Genomic DNA, 19368 nt, shown 5'->3' on the forward strand with positions numbered 1-19368 from the left:
TACAGTCCAATTTTAGCGGTGGTAGTGGTGGCAGTAGTAATAGCAACAGCAGCAGTATAAGTTCTTTAACATATTTCTTTAATATCAGGTACAGGCACTTTTTAAATTTGGTTTAGCCAGTGAAGTTACAGATTGCAAAAGGAATGTCCTTTTTGTACTGAGAAATTGGAGGGAGGAAGCTTGGAGTATTTCTGAGATTAACACCGAGATGGGGAGGGATGAGGCCGAGTGGGAGAGAGTCTAAGATGTACAATTTGTTTTTTAGTGTGGATGGTGCTCGCCACCAAGAATCTTGAAGTGCTAGCCTGTTTCTTCTATTGGGCATAATGACATCCTGAATTGAAGGAAGTGTTGTTAATGCTGTTCTCTCAAATATTAGATTTTGATGGATTGGTTCACACATTCTGTAAACATCTAAGATTGATTTAGTATTTGATTGGTAGATTCAACAAATAGTGCCTGAGGCCCGCCCTACCCCTTGTGCTAGGCTCTGGGAATACAGGGGCTGTGAGACAAGGGGTCCTGCCTTTTGGGAATTTATAGTATAGTGGGAGAAGACAACAGGTAAAATACAAGTTAAGAGTGATGTGGCAGTATCAAGCAGGGAATTCTACTAGACACTGAAAAAAGAGACCTGAGGGTGGTTGGAGAATTATTTTATTTTTATTTTATTAGTTTCAAGGAGGAGAATTTCTTCTTGTTGGTAGGTAATGAAGAGACAGTTTTAGTTTCATAGGGTTGCAGGAAATACTGTTGTAGGTGGAGGGAACAGCAAGTGCCAAAACTTGAAGATGGGAAGAATTTAGCATGCTTTTAGAGTAGAAAAGGCCAAGTGTGGCTGACACAAAGAAGAGTGGTTAGATTAAATATGAGATGGAGAGCTAAGGTTTTTAAGGAAGCCCTTGAAGCCGCCTGATGGATGAGAGGTGTTGCCGTCTGATTTATATTTTAAAATCACTTGCAGAGGTGTGGAAAATGGATTGTGGTTATCAATTAATTGATATCAATTGTGGATGTCACAATTAAGAGGCCATTGTCTTAGTCCAGGCTGGTGATGGTGGATGCCTGAAGTAGATTGATGGAGTAGAGATGTATCCGTGAGAAAAACAGAGTTTGGAGATTGCGTAGGTTTAATGGTCTCTATTCTTAATCCGTGGTCTGTGGACTATAGGGCGCCCATGGACTCTAAAATTTTTGTGAGAGAGTGTATATTCTGAAAGGATTGTTACCTTTTATCATGTTCCCTAGTATCAAAGTGTTAAGAACCACTGCTGGAAGAGCTGTACTGTAGGTTTATAACCCAGAAAAAAGTAAGGAGAGTAAGAGTCATGGGTACCCTTTCTAAAAGGTTAACTTTCTTTAATTAGTCTTGCAGGGAACTTTTTTGAAATCAGGATTAAGTGCTATGCCATAGAAATCATCTTTTAGTTTTTTTGTTTAGAAGCCTGAGCTGATGTACATACTGTGGAAGTTGAATGTTAGTGAACTCAGTTTCACAAAAATATTTCCCAATGTTTTCTTCCATTGGGTTTTGTTTACAGTTCCTAATTTGGTGGAAGAAATGGAGCTTCTTTAGTGTGTGAAGAGTAGGATAATTTCTTGCTTTCCTTCAACAATTAGGGGTTTCAGATGTATAGCCATATTTTGTCATGTGTTTTCAGATGATAGTGTGTTGTTGGAAGCATAGGGTGTGCCTTCTACCTCAAAGAGCTCTCCCAAAGAACCAGGTATTTTTCTTTTTATGGGAGAGGCTGAAAACTGAAGGCTCCTGGACTGAAAGCTTGCAGATGTGTTTTGTTTGGCTCACAGAGTGTTGTAAATTTGAATTAGTTGTCAACATTAAAAAATTAGGGCGATTTCACATAAAAATGTGGATTCAGGCTGCTTTTGAAAATTCAGATCTGGCAGCCATCGACCTGTGTTTAGGCTTTGCAGCAGCTATTTTTTGTAGTTGGGGCACGTCCTCTCCTGTTTGTCACAGACCTCACCACAGCCTGCCATGTATCCCTGACATGGAGCAGTGTTAGTTGACACTTATCATCTTACACTTTTGTATTATTTTATTACTTGCCTGTGGGCATTTTAATTTGCTATCCTTGTTCTAAGTATATAAGTCTCTAATACCCCCAATTAAAGTCATTCTGCTGTCTTAATGTTAACATCATGATTAATTTTTTTTTTCCTGTCTTGATGCCTTCTTCTAAAAAGAAGGAAATTTTAGTAAGGTTAGTAGAGGGAGCTGAAGTGGCATATTTGTGTGTGTGTGGGGGGACACCTAGTATATCGAATTATTTTGTTTCCAAACTAAATAGACCCAAGAACTCTGAGAAAGCATTGATCTGACCCCTGCCCATGCCTTTTAGTTGGCATATGTGCAGCGTCCTCATTTTTGTTCTGCCTGATTTGCTTTTCAGCATCTGGAATGTTGTAAGTGCATAGCTTGGCTTGTTTCAGAAGATAGAAGGCCAAGCAAAGAGAAGTTGCTGTGTGTCTAATTAGAAGACTTTTGGTTCCTCTCCTGAGACATAAGAACCAGTTGTTTTCTTTTAAAATAAGCCTCTGTGAAGTCCACTGCTTTGCTTTCAGTAATTCTTCATGGTTTTTTTTTTTTTTCCCCCTTGGGGGTTTAATACCTCAGTTTTCTTTTTCTCTCTTTTAATAAATAAGGGCAGGATAAATAAAGGATCGGTAGAGGAAATCATAGAGGTGAGACTGCTTTTTAAAAGTTACCCAGGAGATTTCTTCACTCCAGGGCTCTCCATTACATCAGGGCTTCCTAAGAAGATAGTCCTAGTGTATCCAAATTATGTGTCGTGGTTTCTTGACTAATATCTTTGGCTACCAGGCTATGGGATATCAGGGAAGAAAAAATCATTAAAAATGAAGGAGAAATCAGATTAAAAAAAATGGAGATCGAGTTAGTTGGTCAGATGCCAGAGTCAGAAGGCCCAAAAGAAAGAGAATTGGGTAATTTTTTTAATATAAGACATTCTTGTTTCAGATATAATAGTGATTCTTTACAAAGACTTGTTTTCTGTGCTGTGAAGTTTTTACTACTTAGCTGTCAGGAGTTGCTGTATCACATTTTCAGCTTTGGCCATTTTGATGCCCCTTTGTATGCATGTAACCTATCTGTAATAGTACTCCCTTCAACTGATAATTCCCCCTTAACTGTGCATTGTTACTGTGGGACATTGTTACTCATTTCTAATCTATTGTGTCTCCATCTCTTTAGAGAGTAAAGCAGAGATTTGTTTGGTTCACTGCTGAATTCCCACATCTAGGACAACTCTGTCACAAAGAAGAGGCTTAGTAAATATTGAAAGAAAGGATGAATTAATATGGGAATAAATAGATAGCTGTCTGGGTGGCCGTTTTGAAGGGCTTCCACTATCAAGTCCTAGTTTTTTCAGATTTTTTTTAAAATTTTTTTTAGCAGTTGAAAGTAATTCGTATGGTGGTGGGTGGGGAAATTGCGAAGGGACTAGAGGTGGTAGTTTCTGGACTGATGGAAATAGTCTGTATTTTGGATGGGGGGCTGTTTATACATTCTATTTTGTCAAAACTCACCAAACTATATTATTAAAATATGCCTACCTATTGAGTTATAAAGTTGGTTTTATAAAAATTTGTGTTCAAAACCAATCCTCTAAAGCCTGTTCTGTAAAACTGAGATAACTCTATAAATAGGTTATGATAATGATTGTTTAGTAACTTTAGCCGAGTATAGATTGGATAGGAGATTTTAAAATAATTCTGTTTGGAGTGAAGAGGTACCTTAGGAGCTATTTAGGAAAGAGACCGAGCTGGCAGGGCTCTGAGCGCCCCCCCAACCCCCATTTCGGTAAGAGCAGTCGTGCATTGCTATTTTATATTTTGGGATTTCATTTTTAAAAAGATAATAAATCTTCGAGTTCCATACAACCCTCCCAACTCCTACACCAGGGTTTTAGTTAAGCAAGGCACAGCCTATAAAACCCTTGGTGGGGGCAGGCAGGCAGGCAGGCAGTTTTGTCCCCTGCTCACAGATAAGTGCTTGCTGAAACAATTCAGACATTGCAGAAATCCATTATGTAGAAAGTAAAAGTTTCTTATAATGCCTTCTCTTCAGGCCACTGTTAACAGTTTGGATTGGATATATAGAAGAGATTTCTACTGTTTTAATGTATGTGTGATTTTTTTTTTCCTTTGTTGCTAGGTATTTTTGAATAGTAAAGGTAGACAGGATCCATGGAAGAAATAAAGATAAACCTCTCTAGTTTATTATGAAAGCTTAATACTTAAAACCTTCCTTCAGAAGTGTATTGTTTGTGCTAGTTCTGTTGTTTTCCTGGAATATTTAGAAGGTAATATGTTGATTATTGGATTATTGCTTTGTCTTTGTTCATAACATAGAACTTTAGCTTGTCCTTTTCCTTTATTTCTACTCAGGTGTATTAGTCATTTAAATATATTTTAAAATTAATTTTAATTAGTTTCAAGTACAATTTAAATATGGTTTTGCTGGACATATTACCCTCAGCAAGTATGAATTGTTTCACCATTCAGCCACCCTGGGGCAATTAAAGTGGCCTTGAATATAATGCCATGTTGAATGACAGTATAGAATGAAGAAGAGAGTATATTTAATTGATTGTTGGCTTCTTGTATCCCTTTTTTGCTGTGGAGGCTGCTTAGTGTTGGAGGATACATACATGATGAAAATAGATTAATAGGGAATATTTTTTTCATTTTTAGCAAAATATTTTCAACTGAAGCGTTCATTTAATAGGACATGCTTGTGGAGATATATGATCTGTGGTACCTAGAGGCCTTGGTTTTCCCAGATGAATGCGATGAGAAGTGGAAGTCATTGCTTTCTCTCAAGCTGTTTTTTTAAACTGGGACTTTGGGGCAAGTTGCTTGATTCTTTAGCATATCCGTTCAATTTCAAATGGCAGTAGAAATTTCTCTTTGCCTCCAGTAGCGTTATTGTGATGGTTAATTTTGAGAATTAGATTATCTTGGCAAAATACCACATGAAAGCCAGAACGATTAAATCAACAATGAGATACCATTTTCTCTCTCTGATCTCTGTCATGATAAAAAAAAATATAACAGTTATTGTTGGTGAGGACGTGGGGAAATGGACATCCTCAAATCCTGCTGGTAGCACTATAAATTGCTGTAGACTTTCTGGAGAATAACAGTATATATCTGTTATATACAGTAGATATCTGTTATATATAGTTTTAGGAACATAACTTAAAGAAATAATTGGACAGGTCCTTATAGAGAGTCATCACTGTGTTTATGTTAAGTGAAAAATTGAAAGCAACCTAAATGTACAATCCTAGGGACCCACTTATATTCTAGTACATTTTATACAGTAGAATGCTAGGAAGAAAAGAGACGTAGATTGGAGAACCATATTTGTCGACATCATACAATGAATAAAAAAATGCCCAGAAGCCAATATTTTGTTTGGTTCAAAAACCTTCGTGACTCTCCATTTCCTACTTAGTGTTTATTAAATATATACAGAGCTTTAGCTTTTTAGGGAGAGAAAAGTAATCTTGAGTATGTGGTCTGCAGTCTAGATCTGCAGTCCATTTCAGTAGCCACTAGCCACATGTGGCTATGTAAATTTAAGTTAATTAAATATAATTTTCATACTAGCCATATTTTAGGTGGTCAGTAGGAACTGCCATAGTGAACAGTGTAGATAGATTATAGAGTGTTTCCGTCAACCTCAGAAAATTCTGTTGGCAGCGTTGCTATAAATTGCCTTTTTGTATTTTTGTTAGCATCTCTTCTACCTATCATAGGTGGGGCCTCATACTAGTTGCAGATTTCTCCCCTTAGATTTCAAAGAGTAGTTTTGGACTTTCCTTTGGCTGTCATTTATATATCACTATTTTCCTACTATTTAGCCCACAATGGGTTTGTTAATGCAGAGAGAATGCTGTTATCTCTGACCAGCACTCTGGATTAGGATTTTTTTTAACCCGTTGTAGAGCTTCTGTTCTTCACTTTAACAACATCTAGGAAAGGATGAGCAGGACCTGGACTTTGGATTAATGCAAGGACCGTATTTTTTTCCCCCTTTGGAAATTAGGCATTAAATACTTAAATGCCTAAATGCTAGGCATTTATTACACTTAAAATAATGTGGTATACAGAATCTTTACTGATAAACTTTTAGATTTAATTTCTACCTAGATTAGTTATTTTTTAGAAGTGAACTAAACTCAGGGCTTCAGATTTTGTCTTCAGGATATTGAATGTTTGAGTTAAAACTTAATTCTATTTAAGGGCTATGGTAGACGAATCTGTTTCTTCCGAGTTAGTGTTTTTACAGTTGTGATGATTTCACTGAATGGAGCTAAAATGAACTTTTAGAAGATTTAGTCAGGAATACTTTTAGAAGATTTAGTTTGATAAGGTGGCTTTTAAATTTCTGACATCCTGGTAAGGCTTATGTTTCCTTCATACTGGGTAGGTTAATTACTCTGCATCAAATATTTTAGCAGGGATGACAATTTGATTATTTTTTTTCCTCTAACATTTTGTAATGAAAGATTTCAGGCATACAGGGAAGTTGAAGGAATTGTACCGTCAGTACCCTTATACCCATCACCTACATTGTACATTTGTTAGTGTTATATGTGCTTTATCACATATCTTAACACTTATGACTCCATCTTATTTTTTTCAAATTTTTATTTTGACAAAATATAAATTTTGCCATGTAAATAATTTTTAAATGTACAGTTCACTTCAAATACATTTTGTTGTGAAACCATCACCACTACTCATCTCCAAAATTCTTTCATCTTGCTAAACTGAAACTCTATACCCATTAAGCAGTATCTCTCCATTCTCTCTTTCCGGCATCCTTTGACAACCACTATTCTACTTACTGTCTCTTAAGATTTTTTTTTTAAATGAAGATTTTATATATTTTTTATTTTTTTATTTTTATTTTTTATGCCTACAGCACCTGATATTCTAGGTGGTCTCCCATTCAAGTACTAACCAGGCCTGACCCTGCTTAGCCTCCGAGATCAGACGAGATCTGACACTTTCAGGGTGGCATGACTATAGACTGTATCTAAGATTATGACTGCTCAGTGGAATCATCCAGTATTTGTCTCTTTGTGACTACCTTATTTCACTTGGCATAGTATCCTCAAGGTTCATTCATCTTGTAGCATATCAGAATTTCCTTTCTTTTATAAGGCTGGGTAATACTCCATTGAATGTACCACATTTTGCTTATTCAACCATCAATGGACTCTTCGGTCGCTTGCACATTTAGCTTTCGTGATTAACGCTGCTACGAATGTATGTGTACAAATATCTCTTTAAGACCCTGCTTTCAGTTCTTTTGCATGTATGCAGAAGTGGAATTATTGGATCATACGGCAATTCTCTGTTTAACTTTTTGAGGAACTGCTATACTGTACTTTTATTCTACTTCCTTACCAACACTTTTGGTAGCCGTCTTAATGGGTATGACGTGGTATCATAGTTTAGTGATGTTTAGAGCATCTTTTCATGTGCTTATGGCAGTTGGAGAGATGTCTATTCGGAGAGATGTCTGTTCGTCTTTTGTCCATTTCCCATCGTTTTTTGAAGCATTTTAAAGTTAAGTTGTAGACACAAGTACCTTTCACATCTGAACACTTTAACATGCCAATAAATAGCTAGAGTATAGTATTTGCTTATGATTCTCTTTTTTGGGGGGGGGGAGAAGAGGGAGGTAAAATTTACACAGCTGAAATGTGACCATTTCTGTATAATTTACAAGTGCTTGGGTCAGGAATAGCGGCGCTTCCTCACATTTAATGGTTGTCTTTTGTTAAATTTATTTTTGCCAAGTTTATATTGTAACCATATAATTGTATCTTTTTGAACCAGGACACTATTGAGAAGGGGATGCTGTAAATACGCTAGGACAGCAGGTGTAAACTGACTATCTTGAGCAAACTTGGATGTAAGGTCAACCTAAATATTAAAGAACTCTTTTCATAGATTGAGTTTTGTTTTTTGTTTTTTTTTTTTTTTCCAGAGTAAATGCTTATGTAAGGATTTTACATGCATTATCTCATTTAGTCCTGTACTTTAAAAGGTAAGTGAAGAGCTGTGTGTTTTACAAATGATGAAGCTGAGGCAGAAAAGGTTAATTTAGGGAGATAGGATTTGAGCCTAGGTCTGACTCTGAACCTCTCCATTCAGCCACTGTGCTATACTACTCAGAATAAGGGTCCAGGGAGTAGATTGACCAATAAGTTAGGTCAGAGTTTTCAGATAATTAAACATCTGTGTGTTAATGTCATGCTTATAAGATCCAAAGTTAAATTATTTAACTCCTATTCAGGAATAATAGACTTGAATCCACCAGCTGACAAAGGCTTTTTGATTCACCTTGATGCAAGTAGAATGACAGAACATATTTCAGAATTGATAATATTTATCTAGCTTTTTTTATCTTTATCTTTAAAATGATAATACACCTTTCTTCCTTTGAGAGAATTACAGCGTATATATTTGGCAGTAATATGAATATACATGAAAAATTGTCAATTCAGTATCTTATATACTTAGAATAGTCACCTACTGTCATTTGTTACTAAATAGCTATTAAATGGTTTGGATGTGTGAAAGTGATGAAAATCTTGTGTTATGCAAATTTAGGCACAAATGGAACTGAGGACCTCTAGTGCTGTTTTAACAGTTGAGTAAACAGTGCTAGTTGATTGAGCACAGTAGAAATTTTCAAATGTAATTATTTTTATTTATTTACTTAGGCAAGGCAACCCTTGGTTGACTTCACAGATTGCAAGGACCTTGTCAGTTTGCAATCCCCTATTTTTTATTTTTTAAGGCTACAGCACCTACAGCACCTGTTCTTCCTAAGTGGTCTCCCATCCGAGTACTAACCAGGCCTGACCCTGCTTAGTTGATGCGATTGGGCTTGTTCAGGGTGGCATGGTGGTAGACTAAAATGTAATTATTTTAAACTCCACTTGAGTTTAGCCATTGCAGTGAATAGTCTCTCAGCAAATCATTGTTGGGCTCTTGGTTTAAAAGCAAGGGGTCTGAAATTTATTGAATGAGTTATACAGAAGAATGTCTTTAACTGTTGCAAATGCTTTGTCATATTAGTTATGATCATTATTTTTGGGACATCTCTTTGAGAGAAGGAAGCTTAATGAAAAAAAATTTAACATGGTTAACCCAGAGTGCAAGCTTCCTGATAAAACTTGATACTCTCATCGTTAACTTGTTCAGGTATTTGCATACATGAGCCATGAATTTAAGTGAAAGATAAATTAATTTCAGAGTTGTCAACTAAATTATTACTGTGGTTATTAGGAAACTAAGATTTTATATGCTCGTCAAGTGTATACATGAACTGTAACTTCGTGTGCAGTATGTTATTCTGGCTGGAATTTTGACCTTGCCCTTCTTACCTGTTTTTATTCTGGTAACTAGCCTCAGAGCTGCCAACAAGAGGTACTTTCTGAGGAGGACAGGATCTTTGGTTTCCTTGTTGAGTATGAAATATTACTGCAAAAGACTTGTAAGGGATACATACAGGCTTTATCTTCTGGATTGTTCGTCCTCCTCCCTTTACTCCTTTTAGTGTGTAAGAAACCATTGTTCAAATCTGACTTTTAAATCTGCATCAGTCATAAAGCATTGTGTTTAAAGCTCAGTTTTTTGTATAGTAACTTGAATAATTAGTTTTCTGTTGAAAATATTTTAAAACTTTTTAACTAAATTTCTTGTTTCAAGTTTATTTTTCAAGCATGTAGTGTATTTTTTTTTCTCTCTGAGTAGTTGGCACCTGAATTGGACCTAATGGAGTTAGACTAGATTCTAGGGATTTAGCTCTGCTTTCCATTGTGCAGGTGTTTTTGTTATCATCTTAGGTTTTTGAAGGTGATTCTGGAAACGGAAATATCTTTAAGGATATGATTTATTGTTTGGTGGTTATGTAAGAATGTTGCTGGGGAAAAAGTCTTTATGAAGTATAAAACCTTGATTTACTACTGAAACAATTTGGAAAAATAAAATTCTCATTGTTGAGTCTATCCATTGTTTTCCCCCCTTCCAACTTACTTTGATTTTTCAAATTGCTATTTTAAAATGCAGTGTGTTGTGTATTTTATGTATGTTCATTGATTTATTTGTTATGACAAATTTATAAGATTAGTGTATCTATTTTTTAGAGATGAGGAAATTGAGTAAGATTATATACACCGTGCTTAAAAGCCTGCAGAGAAGTGGAGGCAGGATATATACACTAATCCAGGTCCATTATGTGTTTGCAAGGCTCTCATTCTTAACCACTCTGCCTGTATTCAAAATATGCCTTCATATGCTTATCCTTCACTGTGGAATGATTTCTTTGATTTGACTTTAAAAGTATTGCTTTATGGGTTCTGTTTCAATCTTTAGAACTTTTTTTTTTTTTTGCAAAAGTGTAAATGTGTGTGGCCAAGAAGCTTGTGAGGTACATGGGAATGCTTGTATTTTTTTTGTCTGTCATAGGACATTATATTAATCTGTTTTTTCTCTAGAGAAGGGATTGGGAAAGGAAGTCCAAAGGTAGCACAACCACAGTGTTCAGCATTGTTTTTTAAAAAAAGTATGTAATATGAAGATGTGCAAAAAAGCACAGAGAGGTGTCTCTCACACTTTCTCTAGGACTCTTTACTCTGTCTCTCTCACTGTTCTCGTCTCAGTTCCTCTTACGCTCTGTCTCTGAAAGGAGACCACACTGGAGTGCTATCCATTTTCTAATAAACTTTCCTTTTGATTCTAAAAATCAAAAAGTGCAAAGAATGATACAGTTAGTACCTATGTATTTAAGAGAGAAATTTAATAAATTTTAATAAATTTAAGAGATAAGGCTCGACTACCGTAGTTAAATCTAGGACCCCCTTCTCCCCTCAATCACTCTTGTGATTTTTGCTGTGTTTGTGGGATTCATTCGTGGTATCTTGTTCTTCATTTTTACTATTGTATAGTATTTGTTGTATGTGCTACTTTCTACTCATTTTCCTGTTCATACTCAGAGTGCTGCCAAGATTATTCTTATATATATTTTCTACCAACTTGAGAGAGTTTCTCTAGGGTTTATATCTAAAAGTGGAATTGATGGGTTATAGGATGTGCGCATCTTTGACTTTATTAGACGTCACATTATTCACCAGAGGGATTATATTAATTTATACTCAGTGTAAGCATTTCTGTTGCTACACATCTTAACGAGACTTGATAGTATCAGACTTAAAAAATTTTGCTATTATGAGTATGTAATATTTCATTGCTATTATGAGTATGTAAGAGGAATATCCTTACGTATAGCTAGCTATATAGGTATCCCCGTTTTTGAATTGTCTGTTATCCCTTTACCCCACTTTATTTTTAGCTTTTATCATTATTTGAAATATAGTGTATGGTTTGTATGTCTCACCCTCATGAGGTCAGAGATTTTATTTTGTCAGTGTTTTATCTGCAGTGCCTAGGACAGTGCTTGGCATATAGTAGGTGTTCAGTAAATATTTATTTAATAAATTAATCTTTTGCCTTTATTTTTTTAGTTGACCTCACAGATTGCAAGGACCTTGTCAGCTTACAATCCCTTATTGATTGATTGATTGATTCATTTATTTTATGCCTACGGCACCTGGTCTTCCTAGGTTGTCTCCCATCCAAGTACTAATACTAACAGGCGCGACCCTGCTTGGCTTCCGAGATAAGACGGGATCGGACTTGTTCAGGGTGGCATGGCCGTAGACTGAATTTTTTGCCTTTATAATTGATATGTAGAAGTTCTCTGTATAGTCTAGAGTCTGAATTTTAATCTTTTGGATATATGTATTGCAAATATATATTCCTAATAGGTGGGTTCATTTTCATTTTCCAACACATACAGATGTTTGTCAAGCTTTACTTTTATGATTTATACTTGTAATATCCTATTTGAAATCCTCTATCCTGAATTCATCCATATATTCTCCTATATTTTATTATAAAAGTTTTAAAGCTTTACACATTTAATGTTTATTTGCTTTTGTTTGTTTTTAGTCCACTTTGAGTTTTTGTCTGAGATGTGAGATATAGGGGTTCTAATTTTACTTTCTTCATATGATTGGTTTTGGTATTCATTAATATTCTGACTCTCAAGTCCTGACTTGTTTGGGGGCTTTATATTGTAGCCTTTCTACATTTATACCTTTGTATAGTGGCTTATATACCTTTTTGCTAGGCTTAAGTCTCTGAACTTTAATGCATGAGAAATTGGAAAAATAGTAATCTAAAACCAAATTTACTGGAAATAAAAAGCAGGATTGCTAAATCAGGGAGGGAATGAGTCAAACAGCTGAATTAGCTCTTTTAGAAGGAAAGCTCCATTTACAAGGGTTACTTTGACATATGACAGTAGTTCTCTTAGTAAATAGGATTTGTGGTTAAACAAGTTTTTAGAGCAGTCTATTTTCCTGGTTAAACTTATGAATATATGGCTGATTCTGGGGAGCTGTGACAGTGCTTATAAATGCTCTGGAAATAAGCATTTTATGAGGAACTCTCTGCCTAGGAGTGGCTAGGTGGCTTTGGGGTTTGATATTTTGTATTTGTAAATTGCTGTTGGGCGAACATCAGTTGCAAATTAATTTTCTAGAATTACCAGAACCAGAGAATATAGACATTTTAGGTAGATTTCCAGAACTGCTAAGATTATTTCTAATAGTAAGTTTTGTAGATAATAAGTTTAATTTGGTAGTACTCTGAGAGGTAGTTTTGACCTTTGTGTCAGATTTAGTAGCTACTTTCGATTTGTAATTTGAAAAGAAAGAAAAAATTTTCAAAGGTGCATGTAGTACTTTAGTGGGTTCTCCAGCATGATATATATTTTGGCATCAGATTTGGTCTCTGTCCTGTTGCTCATTTACAGATGAAAGCAAATGTGACTCATCTAGAAGTTGGTTATCTTGGTCTGATGACTTGGGTTAAGTGGTTGTTAATTAGGTTACTAGTATTTAGTATGGTTTTTTTGTTTTTTGTTTTTTTTTTAGTAAAACTAAAGCAGTTTTGGAAGATACTCTGAATGTACCATCCAGCTCTAAAATTGAATCTTTTGTTGACTGAAATTTACTTTCAAATAGGCCTTTAGTGAATTTGAGTAATTCTTATTTAGTGTATTCCCTGTAGCTTCCAGTAGAGTACATTTTAGCCAAATGAGATTATTGAGGAATGTTTCTAAGACTTATATCATAAGGCACATAAAATGTTTTTTTTTCTCTCTTATAAGTAATTGGGAAGAAAAAGTGAAAAATCAGAGCTGACTGGGTGAAGTTTGTAGCTCAAAGTTCTTTAAAGGGCAAAAAGTGACATGATGTAAAAGAACTGGAACACTGACAGTCAGAGGCATTTAGGCTCTGGTTTTAGCTTATCTTCTTGGACAGATCTCTTCCTTTTACTGGGCTGTTTCCCTTCTGTAAAACTAGAGTAGTACTAGATATGACCTCTAGGAGTGCTTTCAGTTATTAATGCTCAGCGATTCTAATTCTAGTCACATTTGTACAAAACTGCCCTTCTCCTGGTTCAGTGTTTTTTGCATCTAGATCAGATTGGATCATGGTCTCTTATTAATCTTAGACTCTCCAGAATTGTTTTCATTCTCGAGGTGGCCTCATCTGTGTGTCCCCAGTAGTAGGATTTCTGTTTACCTAGACTTCAGGTGATTCTGGATGATGGCTATTCTGCAGTTTGGTTGTAATTCTGAAGTGATTGTGAGAGGAGGTGAGCACAGCATTTGCCTACTCCACTATATTGACCCTCTCCATATTTTAATTAAAGTCTTGAGACTGTACAATGGTCTGATGATAACAAACTTTCTTTTTATTCTAGCATTCCAAGTCACAGAGTTTTGTTTTGTTTTGTTTTTGTGAATAACTATTTCAGTGAGATTTAGAAATAGAATCATAAGAATTATAAGTGCAGTCTGGAAGTTGCATTAACTTTAACCAGATTCTTAGCAGAATAATAATAGTATTGAGATAACCTCTTCTGTTACAGTATAAGCACTTGGAAGGGCACAGAATTTGTGATTCATCTTTGTGCTTTCTGGAGTGCCCAGTGACAGAAATGAACGGTTAATTATTACTGTTATTTGAGTATTTGCTGTATTACTAGAAACTATACTATAATTTAGATAATTTTCTTATTTAATCATTGCAACAGCTTATGAGGTAGTGTTACTCCTACTTCATAGATTAGGAAACTGAAGCTTAAAAGAGTCAGAATCAGTTTTTATGTGACTCTAGAGCCTTTAATCTTTCTTGGCTCAACATGCTGCCTAACAAAGACATTATTCATAGGGTGCACTTAATGAATGTTAATTTAATGGAATATTTGTAAAATGTTTTTTAAAATTTTATGTACAGTCTATAGCCATGCCACCCTGAACAAGCCTGATCCTGTCTGATCTCAGAAGCTAAGCAGGGTCGGGCCTGGTTAGTACTTGGATGGGAGACCACCTAGGAAGACCAGGTGTGGTAGGCATAAAAAAAAAAAAGTTTTATGTACATTGTTTTGGATCGTTTATGTTGGTATTTTTAGAAGAGAGGACTAGCCAGCCCTGATAAGTCAAATAGAGTATTTTTCTAATAGTACATCTCTAGTGTGAGGCAACACTTGGTTGGTGATTGTGTTCCAAAATGAAATGTTAAACCAGGGAAGGGACCTGGAATTTGAAATATGGGATAGGGAGGGCAGAAATTTGGAAGGAGACCATTTTTCATTATATACTTTTCTACAATTTGAAATTTTTGCTATGCAGTATTCACTAAAAGGAAATTAGGTAAAAAGAATGAAAGATTTTTGTTTGCTCAAGCAAATAAAACACTTCATGTTAATATCTCAGGTTCCACAATTCTGTACGTTTTTCCTTTTTAAAAATTGTGTTACACGTGTGACAACATGGATGAACCTGGATATTATGCTGGGTGATATAAGCTAGACATTAAAGGACGAATGTTGTATGATTTCACTTATATGAGGTACCTAGAGCAGTCATATTCTTAGAGACAAAGTAAAATGATGGTTGTGGGGAGGTTATTGTTTAATTGGTACCAAGTTTCAGTTGGGGAATATGAAAAAGTTCTGGAGATGGATGGTGGTGATAGTTACGTAACAGTGTAGATGTGCTTAATGCCATTGAACTGAATGAAACACTTAAAATGGTTGAAATGGTGAATTTTATGTATATTTTACTATTGTAAAAAGAAAAAGTTGTATAGCTAATATTCATTTGTTATTCAAAGAACATATAACTAGACACTGGGGATACAAAAAGGAATTTGATCCGGTACCTGCTTGTTATCAAGGAGCCATTTAGTCTAGTAACATGGCACTAGGCTAAGTAGTATTCAAGGAAATAGAGGATTAATTGTAGGAAAATGGTGGTAATTTGTAAAGTTTTGTAATGTGATGAAAAGATGATAAATTCTGGGAAAATTGCTGTTAAAGTTTCAGATAAGGCAGTCTTATCTGGTGGTCATTGGGTCCAAGGACTCAGATGAGATGTTATTTTGCTACCTGGACACCTCTGCCATAGTGTGAGAGCATGATTTTAAAAACAGTCGGTGTAAGTAGGAACTGTGAGGTGCACAGATGGCATGTTGATCCCTCTCTGTTGTAAACTGAGAACCTGGGGCACAGAATAATGGTGTCATTAGGGGCAGACTCCTTCAGCCTGGAATCAAATATAGGCTTGGGTTTGTTGTCACAGTTGTACTGTTTCTTTAAGAGGGTTTGAAAAGATAATAAGCGTCTTATAATCTTAGTCTGCTGTAAAGCCAAATACTGAATTCTCAAGAGAAAAAAGGTAATTGTATAATGACCATGTGACTACCCATACTAGCTGGTTGAAGTCTTTTTGACTTTTAACTGTCATTTTGACATTGGCCTGATTAATAATCTAATAATAGTCTACGGCCATGCCACCTTGAACGTGCCATATCTTGTTTGATCTCGGAGGCTAAGCAGAATCAGGCCTGGTTAGTAGTACTTGGACGAGAGACCACCTAGGAATATCAAGTGTTGTAGGTGTTAAAAAAAATCTAATCATATTTATTAAGTACTTTGTGCAAAGCACTGTTGCAAGATTACTTTATTACATAGATATTACTTTATTCAGTTGTCATAACAGCCCTATGTAGTAGGAACCAGTTTAACAGATGAGGAAACAAAGAGATTTAATTCAGTATTTTATCACAGGTTTCACAACTACTAGTAGGTGGAGCCTGGGGATCAAACCTAGGCTGTCTGGCTTCAGAGCATACACTCATTTACTGAGCCGGTGCATTGGAAATTGCTTTGGGATGATTAATTATACTAATTTTTTTTGCCTTACTGAAACTTGCTGGGCGTAAGTATTAAAAGATAAAAGATGATAGTTTCTGCCATTTGAAGCTTTTATAGTTTTGATAAGTACTGTTTTTAAGGGTTTATCCTTGTTTGGCCATTTGCACTTTGGTAGGCAAATGATGTAGAACCTAGAACCTTGAGTTGGCAAACTTTCTGTGATGGTCCAGATAATACTTTAGGGCCAAGAGGCAAAATGGAAGATATTATGTAGATACTTAAATACAAAAGAGGAAACCTTTTTTATTGGCAGAGTTCAAAATATAGTAATTGAATACAATTTTTGTAATACAGTTAGAATGGAATTCTTTTGGGGGATATCATTTTACTTGGGTTCAAAGTTAGCTTCATCTATCAAAATTGATGACAAATATTCATCTGTGAATGTTGAAAATTAGTGGCATTTTATATATGTTGTCTTTGAAAATGTCTTTTCACACAGAATTGCAGCCAAATACTAATATTAATCCATGAGCATGTGATTTTTTTTTTTGAGCATTTGGTTTTAATTGGGCATATTCATCTCAAGGAAGACATTTATAGAATCCTGTTAGATTCTTGATATTTGCTTTTTAGCATGCCATTACACTGTAGATTAGTCACTTCCAATGGAAGATTAGATGGAAGCACCTCATTTACATATGGAGATTTTCTTTGCATTTGCATTGAGGTTGGAAGTATGCTGGAACTGTATGTAGTTTGAGCTAAGAAAATATGTCTGTTTTCCATACGTGTGGGAATGGAGATCTCATTGCCTGTCTTAACATTTGACAGCATGGGAGTGAGTGAAGTAACTTGACATTACTTGTGATTCAGACAGTGTTTAAATTAATTTTCTGCAGTACCTATTTCCCAAAGAAGTGCTACTTTGCCTTGTAATTTTCTACTGAATTCATTAAGAAACTTTACCGAGTCTGTAGCAAAAGCTAATTTCCAGAGCCATTCTGTATTCAATATTAGTGTTTAAGGGTGTTTATTCTTGTTCAGAAAAATTTCAGATTCAGTCCTGAGCTTAAAGAAAAATTGCCATTAAAGTTTTACCACTGCTAAGCCATCAAACTACTGTTTGGTAGGGCAGGTCAGGATTAACTTTCTATTTTTTGGCAAAAGTTCACAGAACTGATAATGGTTAAGTCTACAAAAGTAAATTGAGAGTAAATGAAGGTTGTTCTTGATGACACTGGCTTAAATTTTTAAAACTAAAAAAAAATTTTTGAAGTGTACCTGCTGGTGAAAATAATAGAATAACCAAATGCTTTAAATATTTTACATTGTCACAAGCTTTTAAAAGTTCAACTGAGCCCTTTCTTCATCATTTGTGACACATTATCAGATTCAAGTTCAGGTTGTATGGAATTAGTGTTCTTTTAAAGCCTCCTCTGTAGCTGTTCCACACAGACTATTCATGGAGGCTCACTCTTGAGTTCTTCAGATTCAGTATTGACTTCTCCAGTAAACAACTGAGCAGTATCAGTATTATTGGTCAAATCATAAAGAGCCAAGGAACACCACTCAAAATCATTTGCCTTTTTTCTTTTTAAAACAAGTGCTTTGTTTTTGAACAGTTTCAGATTTATAGAAAATCAGATAATAGTACCTGTATACCACACGTGCATTTCCCCTGTTAACATCTTACATTAGTATGGTACATTGGTCACAGCTAATGAACCGATATTGATATTCTTATTAACTAAAATCCATATATATTTTATTCAGATTTCTTTAGTTTTAACCTAATGTCCTTTTTTTTTTGTTCCAGGATCCCATTTAGGATATACATTTAGTTGTCTCCCTTAGGCTCCTTTTGGCCGTGACCATTTCTCAGACTTTTCTTATTTTTGGTGATAATGACAGTTAAATTTGATATTTTTCTCACGATTAGACTGATGTTAACAGATTTTGGGGAGAAAGACTACGGAGGTAAGGTGCCATTTTCGTCACATGATATCAAGGAGTACATGCTATCATCGTGACTCGTTGTTGACATTAACCTTGATCATCTGGCAGAGTTTCTCCAATGCAGGTTACCCCCTCCTTTTCCCTCCATACTGTACTCTTTGGAAAGAAATTACTTGGAGAGGAGAGTTATGTTCTACCTCCTTGGGAGGAGAGTATATAGGTGAATTATTTGGAATTAGGTCAACACCTTTCCGCTCCACTTGCCTTATTTTTTATGACTACTCATGTTATTCTCATTGTTCTTAATGCTTCAAGCCAAAAAGGCTGATTGTCTTGAGCAAGTTCATTTTCTCTGGACACATTTTTTGGGCTGCTGCAGTCAAGCATGGTTTAATTGGCTCACTATAAATATAGGAATTTAATAGTATAGTAATGTAGTAGTAGCAATTTTCCTTATTATGCTAACAAATGAACCATTCATTGGTTGTAGCTTCATTTTTATTTTTTCTTTTTGTGAAGGTTTTATGTTGTAATAGGATATTGTTTTAAATTTTTTAATTTTTCCACTAGTTGGTTTTCTGTGAGTTGAGAGTATTGTGATGAGTGCTTAGTTTGGTAATGTTGATATATTTTTGGCACAGGTATGGTGTCATTTCATAATAAACAGTGCTTTGGCATCTGATTCAATAATGAAATAATCTACAATCTACACTCTACCCTAAATGGGTAACATTGAAAGTCTGCTTTTCTTGTTTTGACGTAATGGATATGCACTAGTAATTTAAGAAGAATAATATGTGATAAGATGGCATGCATGGTACTTGAAATGCTGTTGAGTTATAACTGCATCACTGCATTTTGTAGCAGTGCTAAGGGGTGAGACCACTACCTGCAGCCTCTATTCCAGCTACTCAGCTTTGCTGTTGTAATACGAAAGCAGCTATCTGTAAAAGAATGAACATGGCGGTGTTCCAATAAAATTAATCATGGATGTTGAAATTGGAATTTATAATAGAATTTTCACACATCATGAAATACTCTTGA

General features: G+C 35.3%; 1 protein-coding gene and 2 pseudogenes across 4 annotated transcripts in view; 2 read left to right on the forward strand and 1 right to left on the reverse strand.

Moving 5' to 3' along the window:
- The window catches only part of THRAP3 (thyroid hormone receptor associated protein 3), a 65418-nt gene that overhangs the window by 1700 nt on the left and 44350 nt on the right, over positions 1 to 19368 (forward strand). Inside the window, exon 1 of one of the 4 annotated variants that reach the window (XM_036231769.1) lies at positions 8075 to 8113. The exons of the other annotated variants lie outside the window; for them this stretch is intronic. The gene's annotated coding sequence lies outside the window, so the exon portion shown is untranslated. Of the gene's footprint in view, positions 1 to 8074; positions 8114 to 19368 lie in introns of those variants that run through there. 4 annotated transcript variants of the gene reach the window in all.
- Positions 6971 to 7088, reverse strand: LOC118605004 (annotated as a pseudogene).
- LOC118605137 lies at positions 14444 to 14562 on the forward strand (annotated as a pseudogene).

The sequence above is a fragment of the Rousettus aegyptiacus genome, unplaced genomic scaffold, assembly GCF_014176215.1.
Source record: "Rousettus aegyptiacus isolate mRouAeg1 unplaced genomic scaffold, mRouAeg1.p scaffold_m13_p_1, whole genome shotgun sequence".
In the NCBI taxonomy this organism is placed as follows: Eukaryota; Metazoa; Chordata; class Mammalia; order Chiroptera; family Pteropodidae; genus Rousettus; species Rousettus aegyptiacus.